General features: G+C 35.5%; 2 protein-coding genes across 6 annotated transcripts in view; one reads left to right on the top strand and one right to left on the bottom strand.

The window, feature by feature from the left end:
• LOC111155303 (F-box protein 8) overlaps window positions 1–11,693 on the bottom strand; it is a 48,078-nt gene extending 36,385 nt beyond the window's left edge. Inside the window, exon 1 of the mRNA XM_022515448.1 lies at window positions 11,640–11,693. The gene's annotated coding sequence lies outside the window, so the exon portion shown is untranslated. The remainder of the gene's footprint in view (window positions 1–11,639) is intronic.
• Window positions 11,694–12,212: 519 nt separating this feature from the next.
• The window catches only part of LOC111155274 (centrosomal protein 44), a 24,938-nt gene continuing 20,908 nt past the window's right edge, over window positions 12,213–16,242 (top strand). Inside the window, exons 1-3 of one of the 5 annotated variants that reach the window (XM_022515421.1) lie at window positions 12,344–12,472; window positions 13,700–13,809; window positions 14,699–14,730. The gene's annotated coding sequence lies outside the window, so the exon portion shown is untranslated. Of the gene's footprint in view, window positions 12,473–13,699; window positions 13,810–13,960; window positions 14,015–14,698; window positions 14,731–16,242 lie in introns of those variants that run through there. The other 4 variants (XM_022515438.1, XM_022515405.1, XM_022515413.1 and 1 more) reach the window with 4 other exon arrangements.

Genomic DNA, 16,242 nt, shown 5'->3' with positions numbered 1-16,242 from the left:
TCGATCCCAGGACCCTGAGATCATGACCTGAGCCAAAGGCAGAGGTTTAACCCACTGAGCCACCCAGACGCCCCAATATTACACATTTTTGAGAGTTTGCTTAGAGAAGGAATGAACTGAAGCTCTGTAACATATAAATACGGCAAAAAGATACATCTTTCTCCCAACTTTAACTTTTCTAGTCCACTTGTGACCCCCTCAAGGGCTACCAAAAAATCCTAAGGCAGTGTTTCTTAAGTGCAGGTTAAGAATGTCCAGTGAAAACAACCTGAGGGTTTTGAAGGGGAGGGGGTTGGGAGGTTGGGGGAACCAGGTGGTGGGTATTAGGGAGGGCACGTATTGCATGGAGCACTGGGTGTGGTGCAAAAACAATGAATACTGTTATGTTGAAAAGAAATAAAAAAAAAAAAGAAAACATAAAAAAAAAAAAAGAATGTCCAGTGAGCTAAAGAAAATCAAATCAAAACAAAACAAAACAGAACAAAACAAACCAAAACAAAAGCAATTAGAGAATGTCAAAGGGGATGTTCGGCGCTATTATGAAAAAGCTCCTATTGGTCAAACCCAGGACAATTTGAGTATCAAAATAAAATAAGTACAGTAATAGATTAAAATCCATCACATAAAAGAAAAGGATCCAAGAGTTTACACTGATGATCAATAAATACATAAATAAAGGAGAAAAGAAAGGTCTCCTTTACAGGAAAATGTCAACTAATAAAGATAAAAGGAATAATGGGTTGGAAGAATCATTTTATAATCATTGTGGGAAAAATAATTCTGGCAAAAATTATGAGTGGATGCTGGATCTGGAATCTGGGCAAGAATGGAATACTTACAGCATCTCCAAGTATCAAGTATCTTCTCACATATTACTCATTAGTTACCAGAATTATAAAGATAGTTTTTAACCAAACAATCAAAATGAGCATTTATCAGTAAGAGACAAATGGACTACATGTGCTTCTGGCCACGATACCCTGAGAAGGGCACACCATCCATTATGCAGTATTCCAGCCAACCATGGATATGTAAGCGGACTCTAAACATGAGGCATATCAGAGGAATGAACCCAAATGGAGTCTGCAAAATGACAGAAATTTTTTATCTTCAAAAATGCTGTGAAGCCAAAGAAAAGCTGAGGAATAGTTCAAGGACATTTTTGGGATAACTGAAAAACTAGGCATATGGGCTGAAGACTGGATAAAATATTGTATCGATGTTAAATTTCCTGAATTTGGTAACTGTACAGTGGCTGTATCACAATATATTGTCGTTTTTAGGAAACACACTGAAGTATTAAGGCATAATATATGCAACCTAGTCTCAAATGGTGCAGAACAGTAATATCTATCTCTACACAGAGAGAGTGATAGAGCAATGTTGGAAAAATTTTCAAATTGAGGAATATCGGTAAAGAGTATATACTAGTTATTTTTATTATTCTTACAACTTTTCTGTAAACAAAAATTTGGTGCGGAATCCAGGCATGTGAATTTGAAAAAGTTCTTTGTTAGGTGTACATGCAGTTTAAAAATTACCGCTCAAAGGTTTAGTGTAATACACACTGAAAATCATCACCAAGAAATAAATGCCTGGCATTATGGCTTAAGAGAAGTAGGAGACTCTATCAAAGAAAATACCAAAATAGCAAAAATTATTTTTGCCATTTTTGACCAAAATTTTTAAAGGATGGAGGACATTTTTTTTTTTAAATAAAGTTGGAAAAAATACCCTTTAACTTTTTTTGTTCATATTTAAGGCTTGGAATTCCTGGCTGTGTTCCCTCCTTCTGTACATATTATGTATATAATACCTAATAAAAATATTAAACAATAATATCGTTTTTGTACTATAAACCACCATTTAATACTTTCTCTGTGCTAAGCACTCTGTTAAAGCTTTTATATATGATTTCATTTTAATCCTCATAATAATCCTAATAGGTAGAAATTATTCTAATTTTATACCTGAGGAAACTGTGACCCAGGAGAGGTTAAGCAACTTTGCCTGAGATCTCCTAGCTGACAAATGTAAAATTTAGGATTCAAACTTAGGTCTGAGTCCAAAGACTTTATTCTTAACCACCAAACCTTATGCCCAGAACTGTTTGAGCCCACAGATGACAAAGGCAATCTACCATCTGTTTCTTCATCACTGGCTCTCATCTCTTCTTTCTCTGTCACTGCTTATTACCTCCATTGTTGTTCCCAGCTGCAGCTCTCTTCTCATAGGCTTTGATGTGAAAAAAGATCTGGCTCAAACTTCGACACAGAATCTGATTTACCTATAGTCTGTGGTCTTCATTTTCCTCATCAATAAAATAATGGATAATTTTTTTTTAAAGATTTATTTATGGGGGAGGGGAGACAAAGGGAGAGAGAGAACCTCATGCTTAGCACAGAGCCCCATATGGGGATGGACTCACAACCCATGAGATCATGACCTGAGCCAAAACCAAGAGTCGGACGCTTAACCTACTGAGCCACCCAGGTGTCCTAATAACGGATAATTCTTACCCCATGGGATTTAGAGGGGATAACATTTAGAAAACCTAGCCCACAGCAGGTAATTTACAAGAACAGGTAGTTTTGTATTCATCTCTCAACCCTCTTTAAATAATAATCTTATGTTGCTTTTTTCATTTCTGAGTACATCCAATTATTTTGGATTTAATTACCTGAGGCGTTATAGTCTTGCTTCTAATTTTCATTAATTTAGGATCTGTGAAATTTGGAGATGACATTTACCTTTGCTAGGAGAAAAAAACTGGTAAGTACTTACTTAAGTAAGAAGCATCAACTAACTTGGCCTAGATTTACATACTATATATATATAAACAAAGTTTGGCAAGTAAAGCAAATACTTAGTCATCAGTCAGTTATAAGAGAGATAACTTTTTGGCACTTAAGTACTACTACCATCTTTAATCATGATCAATGTTTTTAGAAATGAAAACTTTTAAGACTTCACGGAAAGATTCAACATGTCAAAGTTCCTTTGGCAGTATCACAAAATAAATCTGTCAATTAATAAGAGGAAATTTCCACTACAGATATTTAGAAGACCAGTAATTAAAAATTTTTTTTAAAGATTTTATTTATTTATTTGACAGACAGAGATCAACAAGTAGGCAGAGAGGCAGGCAGAGAGAGAGAGTAAGGGAAGCAGGCTTCCTGCCGAGCAGAGAGCCTGATGCAGGGCTCGATCCCAGGACCCTGGGATCATGACCTGAGCCAAAGGTAGAGGCTTTAACCCACTGAGCCACCCAGGCGCCCCAGTAATTAAATTTTTAAAGTGGTTTGTGAATAGTATGTTAAGTTTTTAGATCTTTAAAATCAATGCTGCAATTGTCGAGATTCATATTTTAAGCATATTAATTACAGAATACTAATATTTACTCAAATATGTTCACTAAGACAATACTTTAAAACTCACCTATCTATTGTGGTTTTTAACGTTTATTATTTATTTATTTTAAAGATTTTATTTGTTTATCAGAGAAACAGAGAGAGTACAGGCAGGCAGAGGCAGAGGGAGAAGCAGGCTCCTTGTGGAGCAAGGAGCCCAATGTGGGACTCAATCCCAGGACGCTGGGATCATGACCTGAGCCGAAGGCAGCCGCTTAACTGAATGAGCCACCCAGGAATCCCTAAAGTTTATTATTTAGTTTATTAAAAGAAATACAAATTTTAAAAAATGTATATACACACAGACCTTTTTTTATTGTGTTTTGCTTTACTACACTTCACGGATCGTGAGTTTAAGGAATTGAAGGTTTCAGGCAACCCTGCAACAAGCAAGTGTATCAGTACCATTTTCCCAACAGTATTTGTTCACTTTGAGTCTATGTCACATTTTGGTAATTCTCTCAATATAAACTTTTTCCATTATTGTATTTGTGATGGTGGTCTGTGATCAGTGATCAGGACTCACCAAAAGCTCAGATGATGGTTAGCATCTTTTAGGCATAAAGTATTTTCTAATTAAGGTATGTTTTAGATATAATACTATTGCACACTTAATATATTACAGTATAGAGTAAACAACTTTTATATGCATTGGGAAACCAAAAAATTCATCTGATTTGCTTTATTGTGATGTTCAATTTATTGTGATGGTCTGGAAGCAAAATACGCAATATCTCCTAGGTATGCCTGTATAGAGGCAGTCCTTGCTTTGTACAGCATTGGGGTAGCGATTAATAGTAACCATGGGACAGTGTAAAGTGAGGCCACATCTCTAATATGCTCATTTCAATTAACATGGTACCATGCAAAGTAAGAACTGACTATAAGTATTAAGATGAGGAATTGATTCCACACAATAGGCTACATGGATAAATCCAGTACTTAGATCTATAAAGTGCTCAGTAAATATTTGTTGAATGAACAAATGGACGAATGGTAAGCAATGATAAAAATAAAAACCAATTTAGATGAACCTTGACCTAAACTTCACCTTAAATTCATAGAAGAAAATCTTAAGGATCCAGGACTGGGCAAGAAGTTCTCATACTTGACATGAAAAGCATGATCCATAAAAGTAAAAACAGACAAGATGCACCTCTATAACCAAAAACTCACTCTTCGAAAGACCGTATGAGATTAAAACACAAGTTATGTACAGACTGATAAAAAATATTTGAAAACCTCATATCTGACAAAGGACTAGTATCTAGAATACACAAACAACTCTCAAAACTCAACAGTAAAGAAATAAAAAATTTCAATTAAAGACATGAATAGATATTTCACCAAAGAAGATATAACAAATGGCACATAAGCATATGGTGACATGCTCACCATCATTACCCAGGAGGGAATTGGTTATAATCATAAAGGGGTAATATGAGGGATCCCTGTGGTATCTGAGCTGTTCAGTACCTTGACTGTGATGCCAGATACGTGAACCTGTGCAGAATTTCATATACTCATTTACACATGGGAGTAAAAATACAACTGGGGGAATATAAATAAAAAAGATGGACTATTAATATCAATGTCTGAGTTGTGATAGTATATTATAGTTTTGCAAATTGTTACCATCCATGGAAACTAGGTAAAGAGTACAAGAAATCTACCTGTGTATTTCTTGAAACTGCATGTGCATCCACAATTACCTCAAAAAAGGGTGGGACAAATTGTATACTTAAAATGGGTGAATTTTATGGTATGTGAATCATGCCTCAATAAATGGCTTTAAAAAAAGAATAAGGGGTGCCTGGGTGGCTCAGTCGGTTGAGCACTGACTCTCGATTTTGGCTCAGGTCGTGATCTCAGGCTCCTGAGAGCCACCTAGGGCTCTGCGGCTCAGCAGGGAGTCTACTTGAAGTTCTCTCTCCCTCTCCCTCTCCCTCTGCCTCTCCCCTAGCTTGTGCGTGTGCTCTCTCTAATAAATAAATCTTTAAAAAAATTTTTAAAAATTAAAAAAAATAAAGACACCCTAGGAATCCTCTCTGATTTCATGGAATTTACCGTATAGGTCAAAAGAAGACTTGATCAAGGATACAAATCCTTAAAGATACGAACACTATGTTTTAACTATTTACATAGGCTGTATCATAATTGGGTAAATGTATAAATGCTAAAGGATTGATGTTTGTGTGCCTCCTCCTTGATCTAATAAACATGTAAATGCAAAATACATTAAAGAGAAAACTTTGATTTTTATTGAGGTAATTATACATCAAAGTACATAAACTAATGTAAATTTGGATTGCTTTAACTGATATCATTTCTAAGGTATAGACATAATTTTATCAAAAATATTTTAAAAATCAGAGTAAGTTTTGTTTAAATCTCCTAAATTCTTACATATCCTGGTTTCCATTAAAATAACAGCAACATTAATAATAATACTTTCATTGTGCATTGATGTAATAATTATTTGGAAGAGCCTATTTTTTTAAAAAAGGTATTCAGGCCTTTTGGACTTTTTGAAGTTTATTTCTAGTTTTATTATGCTGAGTTTAGAGAATGCAGGCTATATGATGTCTGCTTGAGAAAAATGTGTAAGATTTCTTGACATAGCTACTCTTGGAGGGTGAATTTAAAGTTATAGCTCCAATTATGCCATATGCTGTGTGACCTTAGATATTTCAAGGTTTGTGAGCTTCTGTTTCCTATAAAATGGGGGAAATCACTCCTGTCTATTTTACAGGATTGCTGTATGTCTTAATTGAGATAACATATAAAGACATATTTTATTTTATTTTTTTAAAGAATTTATTTATTTGACAGAGATCACAAGTAGGCAGAGATGCAGGTGGAGAGAGAGGAGGAAGCAGGCTCCCTTCTGAGCAGAGAGCCCGATGCGGGGCTCGATCCCAGGACCCTGAGATCATGACCTGAGCCGAAGGCAGAGGCTTTAACCCACTGAGCCACCCAGGTGCCCCTAAAGACATTTTTTAATTGGTAAAACAGTATGTAGGTCCTGACTCACTTTTTTTTCTAATGCAAAAATCCAAGAAAGAATAATACTTTTCTGACATGATCTTAGAGGTAGTTTTCTCATTTTTAAAAAGCAAAATACAGTTTTAGACAACATGAATCTAGTATAACATCACACAATGACACTTCTATCTAAAGGCAGTCTAAATTAATCACCAATGACTATATTAGCCACCAATTTATTAAAGTTTCTAAGAACCATAACACTTTTCTATGCAGTAGATGGCTATGTTTCTAAAATAGATAGTATTTTTGACTTTATTTGTAATGTCTTGTTACTCTTTTCAAGAGTAGAATATTTTCAAAAAAGTATAATATAGGATTTATTAATAGTCCTTGATATATCTAATACAAAGCTTATCTACAAAATGGTAAGCAACTTTAATCAAAATGTGTCTAGGTAACAAATTAAACATTAAATAAAATGCTATTCTATAAGAAAAGGGTAATTGCACTAGTGCTTTTAGTAATTCCACGGCACCAAGCATTCAAATAGCACATGCTGTGGAGATGACTCTATGTAATAAAGAATGGCTTATACACCATTTAAGTAGAAAATACATGTGGAAGATGGGAAGAATAGAAATGAGTCTGGGGGTTAATCGTGTTTAAATACTTTTGTTTGAAGCAAACCAATTTCATCACTCTCTTCCTGAGCAAACACTGTTAAAGCACTGGTGTGGGAGGATTGACATACAAATAATCTAATTAAAATAACTCATTATCAAAGTTAGTTTTATTCAGTAATTCTTAAACATCTGAACAGTGGAATTTAGAAATAAAACATTTCTTATCTTAGATAAAGATCTAAGATGTGTGCCAGAAATGTTATCTCTAAAATGTTAATTTTATAAAGACTTAAAGACAAGGCGATTCACTTACTTTTCTCTTTTTAGAGATTTTCAATATTTTCAATTAGAAAGTAACAATCAGATTTTGATTATTTTAGGTTTTAAAAATCTTTGTGATGTGATATTACTCTATGGCATAAGAATATGAGGAATGCTCTGATGAAATATTCTCTACAACACATTTAGAATCAAATGGGCAGCCCAGCATTTATTTCTCTACTTCCAAAAGAACAGACCACCAAAGTAGTTTAGAACACGCTAGGTGGAGAAATTTAAAAAAGAAAAAAAGAAGAAGAAGAAAAAAACATGATAACCAATCACACCCCTAAAACTGAATGGCAACCACTGTAGAGAAAGAAGGAAGGGTAAGCCCACAAGGAGGTCTTTCTAAGGAGAAAAAGGGAAATAGCTAAGTACTAAGAGGTCACAAGGTACGTTAAACACATAAAAAAAAAACCCACTCATTAAATTTAAAGATCTGGTTCTACAAGAGCAGCTTGTGTTACTAAAAGGCATACCATTTGTAGGTTTTTTTTTTAATTCAAAAAGATTTACAATATTACTTTCTGAAGCTTTTTTCCAGTTCTGTAATTTGATTCTAAAATGAGTGTTACCAAATGGCATTTAAACAAATGCAAAAATTAAAATGTGTCATTTAAATGTAATCCAAAAGCTGAGAATTTTAGCCTTATTTAATTTTTTTGGGCTTAGTTTACAAGAAATACCCCACTGTTTTAATCTTTAAATAAAATAAATTTATCATACTTCTCACTTGTTTTAACTTTTAAAGCAAAAACAATTATACTTCTCACCAGCATTACTGGTTCTTACTTAACTGCACTATTTACTCAAACCCCTTGTAATCAGCAACTGCCACAGCATCATATCCCAACCCACCTCCCTGGGGCACACCACACTCCATGTTCACTAACGAAAATGGTCATTTCTATGGAAGTTGAGGAATTAAAAAACAAAGCAAAACAAAAACGGTAATTCTCACTGAACAGCTTTTAGACAAATAAAACAAGATACTAAAATATTGAGGGCAGCCTAAGTAAAATGAAAGTCAGAAATGAGATGACAAAATATCTAGTAATAAAGAGACATGAAACCTGGATTTGATTCAGACTCCTCCTCTTTACCTCTTTACTGTATTGGGAAAGTCACTTAAATTTCTATGTCTCAGTTTCCTCACCTGTAAAACAAAGGGTTTGAACCTGATGATCAATCCCTAAGGTCTCTTTTAGTTGTAAAATTCTATGATTCTATAAAATTTAAGTGAGGAAAAAAAATCCTAAAAATAAATAAAATGAAGAGGTGATGGAAGGGTGAATGTGTGTGTGTAAGCATCTGTTCTTTCCATCTCTTTTCCCCTATGTTCATGACTAAACCCAATGCCTAACATTGAAACCACAGTTATGTTTTATCATCTCTATGTCACTAAAGTTATTTGTCCCAAATACAATGTAAAATTTAATCAAGTCAGGGTGCTTTAGTTTTATTATAGAATGTACATCAATAAACTTGTCAGAAAAACAAAATAAGAAAAGAAAAGATATAGGGAATACAAATTCCTAGAAGTGGATATATTTAATTAAAGTTGTTTTAAAATAGTAAAATAATTCAATGAGAAAGCAACGAGTTAGATGTGTATTTCACAGACAATGATTTTGGTGCATTAATCACAGGCCAGCCAAAGGATTAGCCTCAGTTTCCAAATTTGAATCAAAATGCAGAATAGCTGAACATAGCACTTGGATAAGTAGTAAACGGTAAAATCATTAAGTTTGCATGACTAACTTCAATGCGCTGTGATCAAGGAAGATAATCTCTTGTTAAATCAATGGTTTTATATTATGAAAAGAGGAAAATGACTCAATCTACACAAAAGCACAGTAAACACACAAACATTCCCTATTAAATTGATCACATAATAAATTACAATGCATGTTTTCACTTATTTAGCCATTAGTATCGTAAGGTATTTCGTAGCTGGAAGCGTCTTGACTGTGTTATTTTCTCAAGCAAATGTTTAAAATTTTGCAAATATATAAGGGCCCCAAATCACATTCATTAATTGGCTGTAACCTACTATAAATGAAATATGTAAACCTGACAGGGAATCTCAACTTAAAAGTCAAACTTATACTTTGAGAATTGACACATTTAGGCTGGTGTTAAGCACTTAAGTTATAAAAGATAAATCTGACTAATACTTTACTAACAGGTAAGGCTTTACAACATCTTTCAAACCTGGAAGAAGTGTATGCGGTTTTACCATAGATCATCCTTCAAACAGTGTCACAACAAGCCCTGAAAGCCTATATGTACCTTTAATTTGTAAGAAGGTTATGTGATTCACTGACAGAAGCTGTGCTGGTGATGGACAGCCAGGTAATGCCGATAGAAGGTGGTACCTGTCACCGAATAATAATGCTGAAAACAGACATGAAAAACACACTTCTGTTCTAAGATACACCTTTCCCATCCTTATTTGATCTCACACCAACATAAAGACAGCCAATGACTTGCATTCTTTCTATACTAGAAAAGCATTACCTCTAGCTTTTCTAACCTCTCTCCTCGTCAAGAGCTACCTATGGTCATGTTTATTTTGGTACAGTGTCAACCATATAAAATGACAATGAGTAAGAAATACACAATCTCCAGTTGTGATATACTTTGCTCATGTAGACCCTAAAAATACAAACATTCCTCTCAAGCACATCATCCCTCATGAGGCATAATTTCCCAAGAAAAATAGTAAATGCTTCTTCGATAATTAGTGGGGGAAAAAAGGACAAAAAACAAGAACAACTTTTTTTCCAAGAGAGATAATGCTTGCACAAATTTGTTTTTTTACAAGTTGACGTTGCTTCTTGTCTGACTATACTTCTCTTGGATGCATTTTTGCTCAGTTATCCCTATCTAGTAACTCCTAAATGTTATCAGCCAGGCTGGGTTAGGCAGTCTAGAGGATAGCCCCCAAAACTTCTGGTTGGATTTACTACTCACTTCTAATACAATGGCAGTAGTGGTGAGATACCACTGCTGAGATTAGGTCATAGGAGACTATGGACAGTCTTGTGCACTCTTTATTGCTCACCCTATGGGAGCAATTTATTGTGTGAAAAGCCCATGTGGTGGAGAACCTAGGTCTACCAACAACCATGTGCATGCATTTGGAAGCAGATCCTCCTAACCCTCAGTAAGCCTTCAGATGGGATCACAGTCCCCACCAGTAGCTAAACTACAAATTCATGAAAGACCTTGGGTCAGAAGCTCTTTGCTAACCTGTAACCAAATCTCCAACCCACAGAAACTGTGAGATAATAAACATTTGTTGTTTTAAGCTGCTAAATTTTGGAGTAATTTTTTACCCCGCAATAGATAACTAATACAGTATCTCAGACAAATTATCAAATTAACTGGCTAAAAATGGGAAGTTTCCTACTCAACTTGAAAAACAGAATAAAATTTTCCTTCATTCTCAGATCTGGTCGATTTTGTAAGCCATTAGGGAGGTAAAAACCCTCCTATGCCATAAATATGGTCACCATACTCCAAATATTAAAAGGAGAAAGAAAGCAGAAATGAAAAACATAAATTAGCTTCACTTTGCAGTAGCAAAGATCATGATATATTGATTTGGAGAGAAACATCTAGGATCCTTGAAAATAAAAATTCAATTTGTTAAAATAAGTAGCCTCAGTCATTAAACTACTAATTACATACAGAACCTAAAAATAAAAACAAAAAAACTTGAATGGTGATTGGAATTTATGTATAATACTTAACTGGAAAACCCGACACAGAAGAGAGTAGAGACCAGTTACAAAGAAACAAATAAGAGATAAATTAATAATCTGCCAAATTTGTAACACAAGTTGATGGCTGAAGTACCCGGCAAAGCCATCATGATCTTAAAAGTGTCTGCATTCACATAACTGAAAAGTAAGTAAAGAACCGAAAACTGCCTATGCATCAAGAAAACACTCGACTTGAAAAGCAACACTTGGGCTAGAAAAGAGTAATCTTTGCCATTGTCGGCTTTACTTCATAATGAGGCTGGGACACCACCTTGGGTCCCAACTTAACCTATACTCCAGTGGCCTAGAAACACAAGGAACACACCTACTCCCGCCTCCTGATACAGAGTCTACATTTTAACACGCCAGTACAGCTGTCACTCAAAGTGCTCTGCACTGCCATTGGTCCCAAAGTCTTGCTGGTTGGCAAGTTTCTGCCAACTGGCAAACACCGGTTGTCTTTATTTCCAAGAAGAAAGGCAAGGGCATGTAGAGAAAAGACGCAAGAGTTCTGAAATATCTTGTACCTGAGCGACCTGCGATCCCCACCGCCGCCGCGACGAATCGGCCTCTGGGCGGGGGCTTTTAGTCAAAAAGAAAATGGCTCAGCCGGGAACTGGTGCCCAGCCCATGGAGATGCCGGTTCAAACTTTACTTGTTCACGCCGGTGGAGGTATCAGCAGCGAGAATAGCAGAAGCAGCACAGGATCCCTCTGAACTCAGCGCACCTCAAGCTGCAGCAGCCAGAGCGGCCGACTGTCCGACTTTTGACGTTTCCTATTGTTGCCGGAAGTGACGTTAGGGTTCTGAGCCTTAGAGAAGAAGCATTTTTATTCCCGGTCTTTACGATTCGCTATAGATTCCCCGTTTCTCACATCGCAACCCGAGCCACTTTAAGCATCAACTCTAGAACAAAATTTTAATCTGCAACTTGGGGTCAGACTGGCAGTTGAAAATCCTCTCCGCAGAGTCAAGTCTCCTCAGCGGTCTGGACAAATGTGGTGTGGAATCTGCAGCGAGGAATCGTGAAGCACCGAGGAGCCGGCTGCTTTGAAGGTCTTCCCGCGGCGCGTGGCGGGCTTCGACCCACTGTTTAAATACCAACGGTCGACTCGAGAGGTGCGTGGAGGTGCAGGCGTCCGGCTGCAGTGAGTAGCTGCTGGAGGCTGGGCTCCGGTGGCTATCTCTGGTCGCATATGCTACCTCCCCCTCTCCCGGCTGTGAGGGGCCAGAGGCCTTCGGGGCCCTCTTTGCTTGGCAGCTGCTGGGGAAGCTGGCGAGAGTGCGCCCCAGGTTAAGCAGGGGAAGAAGCCTGTCTCTGTAGCCCTTACCGAAACCACCGAAGGGAGCAAATGACCAGGTCTGCCTTTTCATTCTTTTAAATCAAATGGAGGGAGGGGAGCCCTAGATATGCCTTGCTTATAAACCCAACTGGTATAGCGGTATGATAAACAGCGAAATAGGAAGAATCGTGGTATCTAATTTTCTTAGTTTAGGGTTAGGGTTGGGAAATTAGAGACCGATTCCTTCAGTTGGAACCTATGAGCTGAGGAAAGGATCCTACTCCTCCGAAACACTGACTAGAAGGAAGAGATGAAAGTAGTGAGTTTTTCTTGCCTGCATTTCTTTGAGTTTCCTTATCTCTCTGCTTTCTAGACAACTTACAGTTTTTCCCCCTCGCTGCGAAGAAAATCCATCTTGGCATTTTGATTCCGAAATTATGGGTACACAAGACTATTTTTCTAAAATTATCCACAAATATTTTGTATTTTGAGCAGTTTTATATGTGAACACAGCAGTACTATTGAGCTATATTCTTGTCCTGTACCCAAATTGTTTTTCGCCCAATTTTCTGTGTTTTCCCTTTTCTAGACCTTTCTACCTAACTCTTAGAACAGTATTTCCCCTAATACATTTTGAGAAAATTTCATAAACTGAACTTTACCCCTATCTACTCAATTTTTATACACGGTTTTTAGATAATATGTAGTGTTGTAAGGTATGTCACAAACTCTTAGCCATGGACTATATAATCATTAAAGTCAGTGTACTTGCTTTGTTCTGAAGAAAAAATCACTCTGAGTTCAATGGCATTCCATTGGGAGGAATCATTTAAGATTTATAATCACAATGAGATTGAGCTAGATTAAAAATCGTAAACTGCTATTATATACCCTTTTCACTCTGTCTTCCCAATAAGTGTAGTCGAGCAGGTCTGACTTGCAGAGAAAATTCTCTGGAGGATGCTGGGAAGCAATATTGAATCCATCTTAATGGTTGAAACTATGCTACAAGCAGAGTAATGGCTCTTTTCCCTTAATTTCTTTTAATAAGGGTTATAAAGTGAAAACATTAATCCTTTTTTAAAAAGTAAGTTATTTTTCATTTCTGAAAGTACTGTGCTAAAATGTGCATGACTTGTAGATTGTCTTAATATCTTGGTTTTAGTGTTTTTCAGTTTCATAGTAGATTTAGCAAAGTCTCATGAAAATGTAGAATAGTGGCTGTCATTTTTTGGTGTAATACTCACTTTTTAATCCCTTTATTTTTTCTATCCTGTTCTATTATTTACCTCCTTCACCTACAGATCCAACCTGTACTTGTATCTTACTCTCCTTCAAAAATATTTATTCTGCTGATACTGAAGAGGATGTGTTCCAAGGACATACTTTGTTGTCAGAAAGTCCATTATCAGAGGTAGAAATAATATGAGACATTGATCTATGTTCCAGGACTTCAGAGAAGGGAAAGATACCATAAAGTGCTAAGTAAAACAAAATTACATGTACTAAAAACATGGAATATATATTTGGAAGAATTAAAGTCTACAGAGGGAGATACAATTTATATTAAAGTTATAGAATGTCTTAGGAAAAGGTACCCCTAGAAGAGTCATATTAAGGTAGGTGGGTCTGGAACTTAATATAATAAATACTATATTGGCCAGTGGCAGTACCTAAGAATACATATATTTTGCAGTTACAACCAGATTAATTCCCACTTCATCTTTCCCAGGAAAGTAAAGGCTGGTCTTGGGAAGTCCTTTCTTACTGCTTCCTTATGTCCATCTATCCCCTAGTCATCTTAAAAGATATTTAATAAGGCTTATTTTCTTGGCTAATGTTTTGTATAATGTGATTTCAGGATCACTTCTTTTTCCTGTTATCTCCCATTTGGTAGATATTCCCTCTACCTAAAAATGTGAATATTTAGTAGTAATTGATTAACTGAAAAATACTGACTAGAATCCGTGCATGAGCATATAAATTATACTCAATAACCTGTTCTTTACTATGTTGCTAAAGGAGAGGAGTCTTGGAACAGGAAGATACTGTGTTCCTAAAGAGGGGGGGAAGCAGAATTTGGTGGCCATGGGCTTAAAATAGAAAGCCTACTAAATTTGGGATTTGTAAATTGCTGACCTTATTACCTCTAGTTATACATAAATACAGAGAAAGTGTGTAAGGGAATATTTTGTATCTTGTGCAACTGCTAGAATGTTGACTGGGGAAAAAGATTGTACTAACTCTACCTGATTTATGAATTGTTCTGTTTTGTTTTTAATGTCAATGACTTCATTTTAAAGGAGCTTCATTCCCAGAGGATTCATTATTCAAGGTATTGTTATATATTTTCCTTCTATGCAGTGTCCATGGACAGTTAGAAATAGATCTTTTTAAGTGTGTTATTGGGCAATGCCTTACTGATTGATTAAACTTAGAGTTTAGAAGCCTTTTAGCTCTTTCTAGCAGATTCTTAACCATTTAATTACCTATCAATATTTATTTATTATATGAACCTCTTTTGAGAATAATCTTCGAGAATCTAATGAAAGCCCTACACCATGCAATGAGTCATTTAAAAATAAAATCCCATGGTGTTTTCTTTGGAATTTAAAAAAACTATTTTATTTTAAATCTCAAATATTGTTTCTGTCTTTTGGTGCATATATACTTACCATACTGTTTCATACATATGTTCTCTGGAGTTGTATTCCTGTTTCATAGGCCCTTTATATGTCAGCTTTAGTAGATAGCACCATAAAGTTTTCTAAAGTAATTATGCTAATTTACTCTTCCAGAGCATTATATGAGTTTCATATGTTCTATAGTTTCACATTTTGGATTTAGTTTGGAATTTCCTAATGATAAATAAGATTGCATATCTTTTCACATGTGTGAAGTTCTTGTTCAGGTCTCTTTCCCGTTTTCTATTGTCTTTCCTTTTCTTATTGCTTTGAAGGGAATTCTTTATATATTCTAGATATGAATTTCTTTTATTGACTTTATAGATCTATAGCAACATTTTCTCTCAGTGGTTTATCTTTCCACTCTCTTGAAGGTGTCTTTTAATGAACAGAGTTGCTAATTTTAATGTGCTTCATCTTAATAGTTATAAGAAATCTTTCTCTACCTAAAGATCAAAGATATTCTCCTCTATGATCTCCAGCAAGCCTGATTGTCTTACATTTTATGTTTAGATCTTCAACAAACCTGGAATTAATTTGGTAAAAGATGTGAGGCACCATTTACATCAAGGGGTCAAGATTTATTTATTCTATCTGGGTACTAAGTTGACACAGTACCATTTATTGGAAAAGACCATCTTTTCTCCAGGGCTACTCAGCATCAACTTTGTTATAAATCTAGTGTCAATATAAGCATTGTCTTTTTCTGGACTCTTCTGTTCCATTGTTTTATTTGTACATTTTCACTAATTCCAAATGTAACTTTATAATGAGTCTTGATATCCAGTGGTTAAGTCCTCCAATTTTGATTTTTATCAAGATTGATAGTTATCCTTTATCTTTTGCATTTCTGGATACATTTTCGAATCAGCCTGTCAATTTCCATTAAAAAAAAAAAAACCCTTGAGAGTTTTTTTGGAAGGGGAAATTCATTGAATCTGTCAATCAATTTTTTGAGTCTTCCAATCCTTAAAGACGTTGTATACTTTTTCTATTTATTGCTTCTTTAATTCATCTCAATAAAGTTAGGGTTTTTTGTTTTGAGGTCTTATACATCTTTTCTAGATTTATTCACATGTTTGTGATACTTTTGAGGCTACTTGATTTATACATAGAAAATCTGTTTTTAAAATTATACAATTACTTGGGGGGTACAGAGAAGT

This window comes from Enhydra lutris, unplaced genomic scaffold (assembly GCF_002288905.1).
Source record: "Enhydra lutris kenyoni isolate GAN:26980312 unplaced genomic scaffold, ASM228890v2 scaffoldscaffold3, whole genome shotgun sequence".
NCBI classification, from domain to species: Eukaryota; Metazoa; Chordata; class Mammalia; order Carnivora; family Mustelidae; genus Enhydra; species Enhydra lutris.
This window is presented reverse-complemented; position numbering and strand designations above follow the sequence as displayed.